At 46.4% G+C, this 12,791-nt stretch overlaps 1 protein-coding gene across 1 annotated transcript in view; it reads right to left on the reverse strand.

The window, feature by feature from the left end:
* Positions 1-7,672, reverse strand: part of LOC120985553 (thymidine phosphorylase) — a 92,519-nt gene extending 84,847 nt beyond the window's left edge. The window contains exon 1 of the mRNA XM_040413560.1: positions 7,513-7,672. The gene's annotated coding sequence lies outside the window, so the exon portion shown is untranslated. The remainder of the gene's footprint in view (positions 1-7,512) is intronic.
* Between the last annotated feature and the right edge of the window lie 5,119 nt (positions 7,673-12,791).

Consider the following 12,791-nt stretch of genomic DNA (forward strand, 5'->3'; position numbering starts at 1 on the left):
CCAGGATCAGACAGAGTTAGAGTGCAAGCTCCTTTGCTGCAAATCCTGTGTTTAACACTCTGTAATTACCCTGCTGTACTGAATTGCCTGCATCGACCGAATTGCAAAATCGACTGTATGCAGAGGAACTGCGTTTCCAATATTGTCTCTGCCTGCAAACTACTAAAGTTGAAGTTCTGTTTTAACACCACGTTTCCTCAAATTATTCCTGCATCCGCAAACGGCGTGCCACCGTTTACTTGGCACTGGCGTCACGAACTATTCCTACCTATACCTGCCCTTGCAGAGAGTCAGCTGTACCAGGTTAGTGTATATTGCACTACTACACCCAGAAACACCTACTACGCACAACTTGAGTACACTGCATCTCTCTTTTGGCGTCACGAACAGGATACGCACGCTTTATAGTGCAAGAAGCGTGAACTTTGTGCCTTATACAGTTGCCCTGTGACCAAAGTGACAAATTTTCCTGTTTATTTCAAGTGGACTTTGTGGACTGAAAATTATACCCAAAGTATACCAAAAACTTCTAAAAAGCGCTGTGCAGTATTGCGCTATACAGAGGAAGAAAATCGCCGCATTGGAGTGTGGATTTATAGACTTTTTACAATCCTGCTTGCTGTCAGTGAATGGACAGCGTTTTGCTAAAGATGGCCACCGGCTGCCTGGAGTAAAGTTTCCCGCGCCGCTGAGGACATTCGTGGGCGGATCCCTGCAAAGACACAGAGAGTCCCGCCCCTCTTGATCATCGCACCGCCGCGGCCCTGCTTCTCCTGCGTCATCGGGTGCTCAGGACGTCCGGAACCTCGCGAGACTTGACCTGCGCAAGCCCGGCGATACCGGTAAGCACTTGTAACCGGAGGGAAGGGGAGTGTACCGGCCTCTTTAGTCGCCAGCGGCCACCTCTCAATAGACTACCATGTCAGAGCCAGGAGTGCCTGAACAGCCGGCCCCAGGAGAGCTTGCGGCTCCTGGTCATCCGGCGGCCCCCAGCATGATGCCCTTTACCATGCCCTACTATTTCGGGGCCCCATGGTTCCCCCGCTACAGGGGAGAGACCCATACCCTAAGGGACTTTGAAGAAAAGTTGCTGGCACTATTCCGATTGTACCCTATAAATGCCGACCAGCAAATGGAAATCCTGCTGGCGCAGCTGGAGGGAGCTGCCCGCAGGGAAGTGTTATCCTGGCCTGCTACTGAGCGGAGTACTCTAGAACAGATATTCACCCGCCTCAGAGCCACTTTTGAAACTAGGACTGCCTCAGAGGTAAAGATGCACTTCTTTGGCAAGAAACAGAAGTCCGGTGAGTCCCTCCGTGACTATGCCCTATCACTTCAGGAGGCTTTAGGGGCTGTAATTCAGATAGATCCCAAAGAGGCTGATAACCGGGACCAGACCCTAAGGGAACAATTTATAACCGGGGTGTCTAGTGAGCAAACAAGGACCCAATTAAAGATGCTGTCCGCCCAGCACCCTAACAGTGCCTTTCTGGACTTTAAAGAACTGGCTATAAAAATTCTGGGGTCCGCAGTACCTCCTGAGTTGAGCACCCTACCTGAGTCATCAGCCTGCAGACCAAAACCGCTTGTCACTAACCGAGCTGAGGCCGGCCAAGCTGTTCAAGTGTCAGCTACCAATACTATTGCCATGCTGACAGAGCAAGTAAATCACCTCACTAAAAGTCTAGAGAAGGTGTGCAGAAAATTAGAGGAATGGGAAAAACCCATAATGCTAGAAGAAGAATTCCTGTCACCTCCTAGGCCGTTCCCACCTCCTTACCAAGAGACTCACGCCAGGGATCCTGGGAGACGCAATAAAAACCGTAAGCGGCCCGTATGTACATATTGCAAAAAGCAGGGACACACAGAATCCACGTGCTGGCAGTTAAACGGGCAACCCCTGAGGCTGAGGACCACCCCTCGGGAGGTAGAACACTAGGTCCAGAAGATCCAAATTGGATGCCACGGTATGTAGGATCCCATCCTAAAATCAATATAGAGATCAACGGGGTCCCCTTTGAAGCCTTATTAGATACTGGGTCTCAAGTCACTACTATTCAGCTGCCCGCCTTTGAAAGGTTCTGGGACACCAACCAATTGACCCAGCCGCCTGAATCCTGGGTGGAGATTATCGCCAGCAATGGCAAACCAGTAAAGGTTCATGGATACTGGGAACCCACCCTGCAGGTGGGAGAAGTAACCCTGCCTCAACAGGGAGTGATCGTAGTACAAGCCGGTGACAGAGGAGGACATCCTGTCATTCTAGGCACCAATGTCTTCAAAAACTGTTATTCAGAAATACTTGCTGTATTACATCAGACTTTGCCCACTGCTTCCTCTGCATCCAGGAGGGTGATTCAAAAGACTATTACTGTGTTAAGTGCCCAGCAGAGGTTTGCTAATGAGAAAGGAGAAATTTGTACTGCCAGGATCCGTGATATTAAGCCTGTGACTTTGCCTCCTAATTCTCAAACTCTTTTGTGGTGTCGTGCTGTCCTGGGAGTCGAAGGCCGAGATTATCCAGCCCTGGTGGAACCAATCCAGATGGAGGATTACCCTTATGTGAGAGCTGCCAAGTGCCTGGTGAACGTCTCCCAAGGTAAAGTACCTGTCCGTCTGATTAATCTGAGTAATCATCCTGTTGCGCTTACTAAGCATTGCCCTGTTGCCCAGCTGTCCCAGGTGTCCTTCCAAGACATCATTCGTCTTCCAGTGACAGAAAAGCCGTCAGCTGCAGGCCGCAGAGGTTCGCCGGTGACCCAGCCACAAGTGCCCTGGTGGGAAGAGCTCCATGTCGGGGACGAGAATACCCCCCAACGGCAACAAGAAGGGATTATACAGCTTGTCAAAGAGCACCACCAGGCCTTCAGTAAGCATGCCACTGATTATGGTGAGGTGAGTGCCATACAACACACTATACCTACTGGCTCTCATCCTCCTATCAAGGAGAGGTACAGACCTTTACCGCCTACTTCATATCAGACTGTAAAGGAAATGATCCAAGAGATGAAAGACTCTAATGTAATCCGGGACAGCCGTAGTCCGTGGGCTGCACCCCTGGTCCTTGTAAAGAAGAAGGACGGGGGTATCCGTTTCTGTGTGGATTATAGGAAAATTAATCAAATAACCCACAAAGACGCATACCCACTGCCTCGCATTGAGGAGTCACTAACTGCTCTGGGCTCCTCTGCCTATTTCTCCACATTGGACTTGACCAGTGGCTACTGGCAAGTACCCATGGCCCCTGCAGATAGAGAAAAGACTGCCTTCACTACTCCCATGGGCCTGTTCGAATTCAATTGTATGCCGTTCGGGCTATGTAATGCCCCAGGGACTTTCCAGAGACTAATGGAGCGGTGTTTGGGTCACAAAAACTTCGAAACAGTGCTGCTGTATCTAGATGACGTCATTGTGTACTCAAAAACATATGAGGACCATCTGAAACATTTGGCAGAAGTATTTGAAATCCTTATCAAATATGGCTTGAAGGTAAAGCCATCCAAATGTCACCTGCTCAAACCTGCAGTAAGATACCTGGGGCATATAGTAAGCGGAGAGGGAGTGCAACCTGACCCTGATAAATTGGCAGCTGTCCGTAATTGGCCGGTTCCTACTACTGTCAAAGAGGTGAGGAGTTTCCTGGGTTTTGCCGGCTACTATAGACGTTTTATCCCCCATTTTGCTCAAATAGCTGATCCTATCCAGGAGCTCTTGAGGGGGCAACCCAAAAAGAGTCCTAGAACTCCTGTGCCCATCGAGTGGAATGAGGAAAGAGAGATAGCGTTCCAATTGCTAAAAAAAAAACTGACCGAGCCTCCAGTGTTAGGTTATCCAGATTATAGCAAGCCCTTCCATCTCTATACTGACGCTAGCAAGCAAGGCCTGGGAGCTGTGTTAGCCCAAATCCAAGAGGGAAAAGAGAGAGTGATAGCATATGCAAGCCGCTCCCTGAAAGGAGCTGAGAAAAATGACCAGAATTATAGTTCCTTTAAACTAGAGTTCCTGGCATTAGTGTGGGCGGTGACAGAAAAATTCAAGGATTATCTAGCCGCCACCCCGTTCATTGCATTCACTGACAATAACCCTCTGGCACATCTAAATACAGCTAGATTGGGGGCCTTGGAGCAGAGATGGGCCTCTCGCCTTGCCAACTATAATTTCTCTGTAAAGTATCGTGCTGGACGTACTAATGATAACGCTGATGCTTTATCCAGGCTTCCCACAGAGACAGCTCCTGATGATGTGCGAGATGCTTGGGAAGATGTAGAGATGCCGGCTTTCTATAACAAATTTGCTCAACAGGATCAGGCTCGAGCTACCAATAACAGAGCTGCAGTTCCTTCATCCTCCAATAGGCCTGAACCTAAAGAAGAAAGGTGGGTGAGACTGCAGTCTGAAAGTAGAGTGCTGGGTGAGCTGTTGGACTTCATTACCAGTGGCAGAGCCCCTGAGAGGATTCGGCGTAAGAGTGCAGATCCTGAGCTCATCAAACTATGGAGACAGCGCCACCAACTCTTCATACAAAAGGGCCTGTTGCTACGGAGGAGCCTAGACCCAGTGTCCAACGAAAGAGTACACCAGATTCTCATACCCCGACGAGATGCAGGTATGGTGTTGGAGATGTACCACAATCAATCCGGCCACTTTGGGGTCCAAAAGACTGAGGCTACTATCCGCCAGCGGTTTTACTGGGTGGGCATGAGAGAAGACATGGAGAAGTGGTGTCGAGAGTGTGTAGCCTGTGCCTTGAAACGAAGTGAGCACCATGATCAGAGGGCACCACTAAGACCCATTGTAAGTACCCGTCCTCTTGAACTTGTCGCCATCGACCATGTAAAACTGGAGCCTAGTCGCTCAGGGTATGCTTATGCCATGACTATTATTGACCATTTCACAAAGTTTGTTGTAGCAGTGCCTGTGAGAGACCAGACAGCCAAGACTACAGCCGAAATGTTCTGGAAGCACTTCCTCCTGCCCTATGGATGTCCAGAAAAGATCCTCACCGATCAAGGACCTGCTTTTGAGTCCCATCTGTTCCATGAACTGTGCCGCTTACACAACTGTAAGAAGATCCGGACAACGGCCTACCATCCTCAAGGTAACGGATTATGTGAAAAAATGAATCAGACCTTGATAGAGATGCTGAGGGCCGTGCCTCCTGAAAACAGAGGAGATTGGCCCAGTCTGTTGCCACAGCTCATGTTCACATACAATCATACCATACATTGTTCCACCGGGTATACCCCTTTTTACCTGATGTTTGGGCGCCAAGGGACATTGCCTGCTGATCATTCATTGGATGTACATGTGCCTGACTGCATTAACCCATTACCTAACACCGACTGGGTTGCTGAACATCAAAGGCGATTGGATGCAGCCAAGGCCATTGTTCAGGAACGTATGGACTTTGCTAGAGACCGGCAGCAGAAAGACTATGATCAGGCAGCCCAGGCAGAACCCTTGACCATAGGGGCCGTGGTATGGTTAAAGAATAACCGTCGTACCAGCAAATTGGACAGTAAGTGGGAGCGAAGTCCTTATGTTGTCACTGCAATCCCGAATGTTGGAACTCACACTTATGAGATCACCCGGGAAGACAAGGGATCCCAAATTGTACACCGAAACCGGTTGAAGCTCTGCCTGACACCAGAACCTAGTGCCGAGAGTTCTGGATCAGAATATCCTGTGTCAGAGTCAGCCATACAGCCCGAGGATCCTATGCAGGCTGTTAGTAATCTGAGGTATGACGCTGATCCCATGCATTGGTTTCTGACACCTTGGTTGAACTTGCTGGTGCCTGCTCCGGCACCTACTGTGGCTTCACCTCCAGCAGAGCCGGTTCAAGATGCCCCGGATCCAGTTTCCCCTCTTGTGGATATTGTTGTTCCAGTTGTTCCAGTTGTTCCTGACCAGGGTCTCGCTGATGGAGACCCTCCTGTTGCTCCTGTCCCTTCTACTTCGTTGCTAAGGGAAGAGGAGACCCCTGTACTGAGAAGGTCTACCCGGATGACCAGGGGACGCCCGCCAGTCCGTTTAGGAGACTTTGACTATTCTGGTGGCGTCTCCTCCCAAACCGTTGTTACTGGGAATACCTTGTTGGACATTTGTGCGCAAGAATGGACTCCCCCACGTGAGCCCTTGCCTGTGCTACACCCACAGGAAACCCCTGGGTAGTTCCGTTATTATGCTGTCATTTTATTGTGCAACTTCATACTAAGGAAATGTGCCCAGAGATGGACTCCACCGCATGAGAGCCTCTGTGATTTGATAAGAAATAACCTGGGTACGGACTCATGTTTGTTATTTGAGCCTCCAAGAACTTTTATACCGTTTTCTGCTGTTTTATCATGGACTTATTCATTGTCATGGACTATCCTGGTTCTAATGTTACGCTGTGCCAGGTCAGCGCCCCCGTTCCATTCACTATCCTGAGAGAAGAGAACGACGCCCCTTGTCACTACCCTGCACCTTTGCCAATTGGACCTGATGTAAATGTAAATGCAGATGAATTGCATATATGTATGCCTGCATGTCTCTTTTTCTATTTCAGGTAGAGTTTCCAGTTGGGCGACCCATGATGGAGTACGAGGGCGTACTCAGCTTAAAGCAGTGGGGTATGTAGTGTACGGGGACTGTAATACCCGTCACTACCAAAGTGTCACTTGGTGTGCTGTCGTCCCTCCTTAATTATGGAAAGTTGGTATATGTCAGTTTTATAAAGTGTCATGTAATGTGTGTATTTCCCTGTTACTGAAACTTGCATGTACAGGCCGGCTAGGGGTGTCATTCCAGCTCTTAGGCATTAGAGGGAGCTAGAGAGCCCTAGTTTATATAAGGCCCAGTCAAGGAAGGGAAAGGCAGTGTAACCTGATCTAGTGTGGAGTGCAGAAGCAGTCTAGACCAGAGCTCAGAAGTTTCTAGAGCCTGAGGAAGCTGAGAGAGACAGAGGCAAAGATCAGAGAAGCCAGAGGTACTGAGAGAAACAGAGGAGGTACTTATAAGAGCCATAATCAAGGATATAAAGCCAGACTTAGGTTAATGGGCCTTGGTGAAGAATTGCTACATTCCAGGATCAGACAGAGTTAGAGTGCAAGCTCCTTTGCTGCAAATCCTGTTTTTAACACTCTGTAATTACCCTGCTGTACTGAATTGCCTGCATCGACCGAATTGCAAAATCGACTGTATGCAGAGGAACTGCGTTTCCAATATTGTCTCTGCCTGCAAACTACTAAAGTTGAAGTTCTGTTTTAACACCACGTTTCCTCAAATTATTCCTGCATCCGCAAACGGCGTGCCACCGTTTACTTGGCACTGGCGTCACGAACTATTCCTACCTATACCTGCCCTTGCAGAGAGTCAGCTGTACCAGGTTAGTGTATATTGCACTACTACACCCAGAAACACCTACTACGCACAACTTGAGTACACTGCATACCCCTACATTAAAACTTTCTAATATTTGCTATTATATAGGACACACAGTTTTTTTCTGGATCATGCAAATCCACTCACCTTGTATTTCCAGCTACACTATCTGTATGTATATGAGGTCTCTTCTCTGCAGTTGTGCCAGGCTGTGCCCGTAGATGTTTTTCTCTTTTTATTGAGCAAGACTCTGAAGATGCACTTGTCTGTGGTTTTCTCTCCAGTGCAGCAATCTTTGATAGAAGCAGCTCACTGCCCTTCTTCACAGTTTGTTCTAGCTGCCGTGTTAGTTACATAGTTACATAGTTAATACGGTTGAAAAAAAACATCAGTCCATCAAGTTCAACAAAGGGACGAGACGTGGGGACGAGAATAACAGAAGGAAGTGAGACTCAGATTTCTACACATTTCATAAGCATTAATGTCATTTACTTTTAAGAATTCATCTAAACCCTTTTGAAAACTGTCCACTGTTCCTGCTGTGACCACGTCCTGAGGAAGTCTATTCCACAGCTTCACAGTTCTTACAGTAAAGAAGCTTTGACGCTTCCGGAGACTGAACTTTTTCTTCTCCAGTCGCAGGCAGTGCCCCCGTGTCTTTTGAGGGCATTTTACATAGAACAGTTTTTCACCGTATTTTTTGTATGGCCCATTTATATATTTGTGTAGGTTAATCATGTCCCCCCTTAGATGTCTCTTCTCAAGACTAAATAAATTCAATTCTTTTAATCTTTCTTAATAACTAAGACCCTCCATGCCCTTTATGATTTTAGTCGCTCTTCTCTGTACTTTTTCCAGCTGCAGCGCGTCCTTTTTATGGACTGGGGCCCAGAACTGAACTGCATATTCCAGATGAGGTCGCGCCAACGCTTTGTAAAGTGGTAATATTACATCCCTGCCCCGCGAGTCCATGCCTTGTTTAATGAGAGCAGTGTGTGAGTGCTCTTTCTGCTCCAGCGGGATCCAACATCCTGAACCACAGTGAAATGCTGGTGGGGCTGAACTGCAGCTGCAGCACCCATCACATTGTGTGAATTACTGTAACTGTAAAAAGACACACAATGCTACAATGTGGAGGGTGGGGGCGCAGGTTGGTGGTTGTGCATGTGTTTATATATACAACCCCACCCCTACACATATAATTCAAGTTCTGAAGGGGATTCAGTCCCTGCCCCTTGTTCGCCTATTTGTATTAGAGCAATGAGGGGCAGGGACTTGACCTCCCTCAGACCTTGTAGTAAGTAAATACATATATAGAATTTTTTTAATCCTATCTGCTAGTGCTGTATGTACATACATGGTTCAGACACAGGAGTTGAGCTTTCACCCACTGTTCTTCATTACCAGAGGAGTAAGGGCGCAGTTTAAAGTATAACTTACAGGCCTCACGGAATGTCAAAAACTTGTCCCTTCCTCCAGAAAATCTGTCAGGGAGAAGGACCTTGGGTTCCGCAACAACCTGGTTACCAGTAGCAACCGCTGGGCTTGCGGTCAGTTGTAATCGCTGCTGTTGCTGGAGGACCGACGCCTTCAATCCTGCCACCTCACAGGACAGGCCATGAAATTGTTTGGACAGAGCCGCAATTTGATCCATACTGGATTCTAAGTAGGTAAAAAAATTTTTTTTTTTTTTACCTACACAAAATAAGGGCCAGAGATAATGTAATGACCGACGTCACGCACAGAGAGGATAAAAGGGAAAGCCCTGCCCAAGGGAGAGGGAAAGGTGGTGACCCCTAACTCACCTTGCGGCTGGCACCTGACTGCCCTGACGTCCCTAGACTGGTTCCTCACCCGTGCGGCGATCACGTGCCTAAATCCTGGCTTTCCCTAAAATGAGCCCTAGATAGTGAACGGGCCGGTGGGATCGCTAGTCCGCACCACTATCACTAAGAGGGAAACACCAGGGAGAGGACAGACAAAACAGACAAACACATACACCCAGGTGGGCGATCACAATAGACCACAAAGGTCCAACAGGGATCCGGAGGGTAGCGTTCTGGACCAACTACCAGAGAACGCAGCAACACAGCTCCAGAAGGTCAGAATAGACTTCCTGACCCCGGGTATAACGGAGTCAGGCGTGGTTCTCGATACCCTCGTGACACTCACTTCATCCATTTGCGTGTGAAGGGGCCGCAACGGCCATCTTGATTGAAGATACCTCGTGAAATCTCTCACACGGTGACGTATGACGTCACCATGCCGGCCTGAGTGATATTTCGCGCAGTGTCTTCAATCAAGATGGCTGCGGCGGCCTCTATGCGATCAAATGGATGAGGTGAGTATGTATTTTCCTTTCCGCCATTTCAGGGAAAATTGATTTGTTGCCACGAAGCATGAGGAAATTCAGCTGTGCAGCAAATTGAATGGTTGCAGTGGCCTCCACGCGATGAAATGGATAAGGTGAGTTTTTTTTTTTTTTTTAAACTGGATTAACCCCTGAAAGCCCTCAATGTTAATCTCAGATGCTGTGATCAGTGAAGAACGCGGCATCTGAGGGGTTCAATGAAGGGGGAAGCGAGATCATTGTGCCCACTACATACACAGAAATGTGCCTCGTGACACAAAGCAAATTTCTTTGTGAAATTCGGCGAAGCAGCCGAATTGAATTTTTGATAACTTCGCTCATCTGACTCTGGTCAGCGGATTATACAAAGAACACAAAAAATAAAAGCTCAGGAGGGCTTCCAGTTATAATGCAGGTATAAAAAAAAACTTTTACCATAAAAAAATCTATTTACACTGTATGCATGGCAGAGCTTTACCACTCACAAGCTGATATGCTACAATCCACTTCGAAACTCCGCTTATAGTGACTCTAATTCATATATACATTTATACATACATTCATAATATATACATCAAGACAAAAAATAGAAAACTTTGGAGAGCGAGCAGGACAAATGTTGCTACTCACGTCTGATCCTTGTTCTCTCCTCCCACTCCGGTTTGCTTTTAATACATTTCTTTGGCACCAATCTATATATTCCCAATCACTTGATGATGTACAAAGGTTTATTAATAAAATAAAAAGTACAAAACATATATGGCATTTCAGGGGAAAGGGGGAATGTATTTTAATGATACACATTTGTACAGCTAAGAAGTGATTGGGAGCATACTGAGACTGGTGCCAGTGTACCAGAGCGAGAGGGGAGCACGAGGATCAGCTCACCTCACCTCACAGAAGTGAGTAATAACAAGTGTTGGTGTGCAGATTCCACTATGTACAATGGTAGACTGTAGGAGATTCTTGAAATGCAGACTGAAAAGTTTCTCTGTTTTTTATTGTAAATGCAGTTGAAATAAAGCAAAAGATCCAACATTTGATAAAAGCCAAGAAGACTTTATTGATATGTCTTGTAAAACCCAGAAAAATAAACGGGACACATAACTCCTGCGCTTTTTGGATTGCTATTCCTAGATCTGAAACGTGTAGGAGTTTTTCTGTGCTTTATAAGACACATCAATAAAGTCTTCTTGGCCTTTATCTGTTGCTGGATCCAAAGTGCTAAAACGTACAGGAGAACCGATAACAGTATCATCGGTGCCTAAGGCTCCTTGATAGGTAAGAGGAATAAAGACTGGCCTGATTGGTCCGATCCAAAACAAGAGCTATTCTTGCACAGATTGCTGAAATTGGTACTGTTGGCTATGACAGAAAGGTGTCAGAACCGGCAGTGTACTGCAGGATGTTGCTCTGATATGTACCACATATCTAAACATTGTTGTAGACCAAATAGGCCCTTTCATGGCAATTTCCTAATGGCATCATATCACTGAAAAAATGCAATACTTACTGTTACAAAGATAAAACACTATTTCACTCCAGAATACAACCAGACCCCACCCAATGGTGTATGATGGAGAATGATGCACAAAATACTGATGTATATCCTCTCACACCCATCCATGACGGGGTGGATGTTTAGTATTCAAAATACACACCTTAGTGCACTGTGGTTATGTGTAGTGCACCATCCTAGATACATCTGATTGGTCACATCCATACTACAGTCCTGATCAAAAGTTTAAGACCACTTGAAAAATTGTTGGATCTTAACAAGGTTCCAAGTAGAGCTTCAACATGCAACAAGAGGAAATGAGAGTGAGACAAAAAAAAATTTGAGCATTCAATTAATTGAAAATAACGATTAAACTGAAACAGGCTGTTTTTCAGCTGATCCAAATTTTAGGACCACATGCCTTTAAAAGGTCAAATCTGTGCAAAGATGTCGATTCATTGTAATTTTCTGTCAGGTAGTCACACGTTGTGATGGCAAAAAACCTCTCCCTTTTTGAACGTGGTCGGGTTGTTGAACTGCATAAGCAGGGTCTCTCACAGCGCGCCATCGCTGCTAAGGTGGGACGCAGTAAGGCAGTCATTTGGAATTTCTAAAATGATCCTGAGGGTTATGGAACAAAAAAGTCAAGTGGAAGACCCAAAAAAATGTCATCAGCACTGAGCCGGAGGATCCAATTGGCTGTCCGTCAAGACACTGGAAGATCCTCGACCGAAATGAAGGCCCTTACTGGTGCTGGTTCATAGGAACGTCACATCCTGTATAGCAGAGAGTGACGCAGCGATCCAGGAAGCCGGAACAGAAGAAGACGCCGAAGACGCTGAAGAACACGTGCGCACCACCGCCACACGCCGCAGAGGACTGGACAACCTCAGTAAGGACACCTTTCTGCAGCAGCTCCCCGGAATACATCTATATGGGGTAAGACTGTTCCTGCTTTCTTCCATAAGGTGATATATTTTTAGGACAAAAGCGGACATAAGCGGACCTATCTTACTATTAGACTACAGTATAAGACCTATATGCAGACTGATCATCTGCATAGGTAGGCATCCTTCAGTCATACAAGGACTCTTTTACTATTTTTCACCTTATAAGAGGAATCATAGCGTTCCTGACACAATTTTAATAACCTTTATTGCATGATGAAATCATATTGTTTCTGTATATTATATCACTACTGAATGTTGCTACTTCATCCTGATGTATACATCCATCATTTGTATATAAAGGTACAATAATAAAACGAGATATACCTCATATACAATCGAACTCCCATATATATACCCAGTCATTTGAGTGCCCTCCATCCAGTGAAATTATTACTATATCGATTATTTTGGCAATTGGTACTGCCATATTTGGAGAGAGCACCTAACCGTGTCGTGCAAATCAGTAGAGCCTTTTGCAATACTTTTTTCTACTTTTTTCTACTTTTTTCCTTACTGGTGCTGACTGCTGACTGCAGCCCCATAACCATCAGACGGCATCTGAGACTGAAGGGTTTCAAAAACAAAAAACGTCTTCAAAGACCTCGTCTCCTTGAACGCCACAGAACTG

This window comes from Bufo bufo, chromosome 1 (genome assembly GCF_905171765.1).
Source record: "Bufo bufo chromosome 1, aBufBuf1.1, whole genome shotgun sequence".
Classification (NCBI taxonomy): Eukaryota; Metazoa; Chordata; class Amphibia; order Anura; family Bufonidae; genus Bufo; species Bufo bufo.